We start from the raw sequence: 4,916 nt of genomic DNA, 5'->3' as shown, positions 1-4,916 counted from the left end.
AGGAGCGACCGTGTTACAAGTTACTACACATTGTACCCAGAGGCTGTAAAATCACAGTTTAAAATAAGAATTATTTCGATTAAAAACCAAGTTAGATTAGTCAGAGTATATAGTCATAAGTCAGATAGTCATAAGGAAAGAACACAGTTCTCTCTTAGGTAATGAAAGACACCTAGAAAAGAACCTGTTGATGTGCACAAGCACATTGATTAACGTGCTTTGCTCAGCAGTGGTGCATATCAGAAATCTCACTTCTTGTGTACCTTTTCCTTGGGCCTAAAAGCATTCTATAATCCCACCTGAGGGAAACACTTTCTGGCTTTCTAATCCTGTCGCAGAGCTCTGAATGAGTGGCTTTGCCTACACCAGCTCTCTCCTCGAGAGACCAGGGCTATCTGGTCACCGGGTGTTAAGGATGCTGCGATGGCATGTGAGAGCAACATGGATTTCTTCTTTACACTGTTTTGTAGCCTCTGTCCCAGACTGAGCACAGTGAGTCAGACTTCGGGGTCTGAAACTTTGTTTTTCTCCTCCTGACCATGTTAATCAACGGCATGAGTATGTTAAAATACTTCAAATGCCCATACATTCAGTATAATTCTTGCAATACTTTCATACTTGCATTTTCTCCAAACCCAGGAAATTGCAACAACTAATTAAGACTGATAAAGCAGGGACTGCGGTTACAGATATTGTGTCATGCATATTTGAGCACTTTCGGTAGTTAAGATCATCCACCTCAGCTTAGCTATTTCTAAGTTTGGTTTGCAATACTTGCACACCCTGCTTCATCCTCAAACATGCACATAGATATGCCGAGGTATATCGTCTGTTCCTCACAGCTCCTGTAATACCAACTCCAGCAAATAGCAAGGCATACGAATTCAGGAATGTGGTGGGAAAGTGAACCGCAAGCCAAGTCTCCCAGTTTTGTTTGAAATGGACCTGAATTGCCACGGTGGTTTTCCACAGCTCGAAATGCCAGACTGGCCACTCCGGGCTTGCGGGAAACGCTCTGACACTGTTCAGACGATGGAGAGTTTCGCTTGCTTCTGCTCCGCTTGCAGCCAGCCAACTGACGAATGCAACAAGAGGTAGCACAAAAAGCCAATGTGCCGAAGTCACCCGCGGACAGGCGGGTAAGGCAGGTGCCCATGAACCGTACAGCTCAGACAGCAGCCACGGCCACTTCATAAATGCGCTGCCTGCAGCCCTCGGCTGGAGTCAGGTCTCCAGCGCTAACTAACCTGCTAACGACAGAGCGGTGCTTGAGACAGGCATGTAGAGCTTTAAAAGCCCCTATTAGCACCACTGCTCCTGAGCAGCACGTTGGGAGAGCCATGGTGGTCCACGGGGCACTCGTTGTGTTTTGAGACAGCTTTTGTTCTGTCCCTGCCAGCCCCACATGGCCTCAGCGGGAAACGTCCCCTCCCACTGAGCACAGATGTCCCCACAAAGCATGATTCTGCCCGCCAAAGTGACTTCCTAAACTACTCACTGCTTTGCTATGTATGCAGGATGGGATACGCCTCTGCTAAGTGATCAGTCGTATGTTGTTAACGTAACCACCCACCATGGCAGGATGTGTTGGACTTCTGCCTAACTTGGGTTCTCCCAGCACCGCTGGTGACCGTGGAGCCCAGGCTCTTCTCCATGCCCACCTTGGGCACTCGCTGCCCCAAACATGAGGCCCCTGGCCCCAAGAGGGCAACCTTGCTCCCCATCTCTGAGAGGCAGGTGCCCACGGAGCCGAGCAGAGGGCAATCCAGGCTGCCTTGCTCCCACACCTCCTCCTCCAGGAGGCTGGAGAGGGTCCTACTGATTTGGGAGGCCGGTCATCTCCAACCAGCAGGACATAGGATACTGCAGGCAAAGCCATGCTGAAGCCTTCCTGTTGCCACCTGGTATGCCATTGTAGCCCTAAGCCAAGAGACGTGAGTAAGGAGAGGTTAGGATTGGAGTTCCGGTCTCTGTTCCTGGACCTGGTTTTGGTGCTTGTGCAAAAAAGAACCTAAAGCAAAATTCATCAAGGATGTAGGACAACATCACTAGCTGAATTCTGGTCTCTCCCTGATTTTTCAAGCATTCTCGGGGATGGAGGTTTAGGTGATTTCCTGCCTACATCCGCATTGCCACAGAACTTGAACAGCATGAGATGAGAAGAAACAGGCATTTTCTGAGAACAGGCACACTGAGTCATGTCAGGATGAGAAAATTAACTACTCAGGGAGCTTTGGGCTGAATAGAGAGGCTCCTAACTACAATACATCCCAATGAGCTTGGGCAGTTGTGGGGGAAAAAGATGCATGACATGTCCCTACACTTATAAGGACTGGATATTGCCTGATGTGCTGGCAGGTGGTGGAAACATGGTGAGTGGGAGCTCATATGCATGGGGGAAACCTCTGGATCTTTGTAAGAAAAATAAGCCCCTACTTTGATGCAGAGGTGGGGTTTCCAAGGAAATGCATCACAGCAGGAACAAGTGGGCATGTTGCAGCCCTGCCAGGCTGCCCTGTCATCACAAGACCTTCCTCACATCATTTTCCTGGAGTGCCATGAAGTCAGAACATTTGCAAACAAAAATACTCCCCCTTTCCAGCTGCCCACTCCTCCACTCCTTGCCCTCGCCTCGGAAGAGCACTGAGCCACATGAGATCATCATGCCAGGTGTTGAGTGGGCAGCTGGGATCTGTCAGCAACCTGCCCACTTCTGCGAGCTCATAAATGACATCTCCCTTAAACAAGACGAGCAGAAAAATAAGTTTCTGTCCTTTTGCCAGGGGAGACTGGTGGGAGGAGGAGGCTAATAATTAAACAGGGATGCAACAGGTGCCAACTGGTAATGCCAGATCATCAGTTTCTGGGCTGGGCAGAAAACCTTGCTATGGCTAGAAAACTGACTGAAGTCTTATTTTTTTTTTCTGGCTGAGTCTCGATCAACTTTTCTGTTCTGAAAGTAAACAGAGAAGGCAGATAAGTAAATAGGGAGGGTCAGCTTTCACTTTCAACTCTCTATGCACCCACCAGTGGGGTGTGAAATATCAGGTAAGCTGCACTTCAACCACTGGCTGTATTCCCTCGTGTGCTGTGCTTCGAGGAATTGCCTTGTTTTCCCAGCTCTTTACTGAAATGAACTCACTCATGCCTGTATCATGGTAAGGGCATGCAGAAGCCAAGCATGGGCTGCTGTGAGTGCTGTCACTGGGAAGAAGGGTGGTTAACTTAAAAGTTTGACACAACGCATAAGTTCTATACCCTTCTCTCCCACCAACAAAACACAGCAAGCTAAAACCTGTCAAATAAAAGCCTGCAGGAAAGTACCTGTGCCTTTCCTGGGGGCAAACTTCGGGAGAAAGCTGTTACTGCTACTGCCCACCCACCCATGCTGGAGCTCGGCATTGCCAACACCCCAAAATGCCAGGTTTCAGATGGCAGAGTCCTGCACAGCAGCTTCCAGGACACCTGGGCAACAAGCAATTCAAATGTTTAAATCCCTGCTGGGGTCCTGCCACACTGAGCTGGGACAATAAGGGTGAATACAGCAGCAGATCGAGAGAGGCAATGGAGGAGGTGAGGAGGAGAGGGGCCTGGGACTGGGGAAGTGGAGGGAGATGAGTGGCGGCTCTTGACGCGGTCTCTCAGCCATCACACCTTTGAAAGGTCCACTCACGGGTTAGATTTTTGGAAAAGGTTCACGACTGTTTTTAATCTGAGAAAACATACTTGATTTGGGTGAAAAATCCCTTAAATTTCTGCCAAAATGACCAACATCTCTCCTCCAAATGCAATTCGGTAATTCAATAAAATCCATTGAGAGGTTGGACTGAATTGTGTTAACACAATTTGGATTCAGATTAGAGCAGGCACATTCCCACAGGCAGCAACTTTCTATTAATGCCTTTCAAGATTAAATGTTTCCATGTTTCATGTCAAAATAAGGCTTCATTTCCAAACTAACAGCGGTTGTTTCAAAGCCAAACAAATAAATATTGTAACAGCAAAACAAAACATTTCATACGGGAATGACTGAACCTCTGATCTTTTTGTCTGCAAGGAGGAGCAGGGGAAGATGTTTCTCCTTCTTGACCTTTACAAATTTTCAGTGAATTATTAAACCAGACATTCACACAGTTCCTGGGAACCTTCCGCTACGTTTTCAAACAGGCTACAAGATCTGTCCGGGATATGTCCCAGCCATTGGGAGGCACAGACCTGGCAAGCTTCACTGTGATAACGCATGAAGGAGTTGGAGGGCTGGATTTTTTCCTTGCTTCTGGTCTGGGCCGAGGATGTTTTCTTAAACCTTGCTGGAGAGAGCTGTAGCAGAAGCTCAGCTCTGGGAAGGCAAAAAGCAAACGAGCGGAGGTGGTGGGCAGCAACCCAGCTGGGAGGCGAGGCTGCGGCGTGTCGGATGGCAGAACCAGCCCGTGCTTGGCCATCGATCCGCAGCCTCTCAGCAAGCCCAGCATGAAAGGAGAAGGGGCTGTCTTGGGTGCACAACAGGGATCCCCGGCCTGCTTTTCCTCATGGCATTTCCACCCTCCTCACCTTCCTCTGAACACAGCTCAGAAACCATCTGCTAAATAAGCATGAGGAGGAAACTCCTGCAGAGGAGCTTTTGACACAGAGCCATGGGGTTTCTAGCAGCACACTGGGTTTGCAAACTGCCAAGTAGGAACGGCTCCCAGCAGGAGAGGCTGCTGCTGGTCCCAGCCCATCAGTCAAGCCAGCGGGCGGCAGGTCATGGTGTCTCGGACGCGAGCCACACGTCTGTGCATCCTGTCCCCAGGGGGCAGAGGCAGGTCCAGGGACGGGCGCCTGCTCAAGCCTGCGGTCCCCTTGGAGCGTGTTTGTGGATGCATGGGCCACAGCACAGCGTGGCTGCTGTTGCAGCAGGCATTTACAATTTGGCT

The sequence above is a fragment of the Caloenas nicobarica genome, chromosome 20 (genome assembly GCF_036013445.1).
Source record: "Caloenas nicobarica isolate bCalNic1 chromosome 20, bCalNic1.hap1, whole genome shotgun sequence".
NCBI classification, from domain to species: domain Eukaryota; kingdom Metazoa; phylum Chordata; class Aves; order Columbiformes; family Columbidae; genus Caloenas; species Caloenas nicobarica.
The sequence above is the reverse complement of the archived record's forward strand: the minus strand, read 5'-3'. Positions refer to the sequence as shown.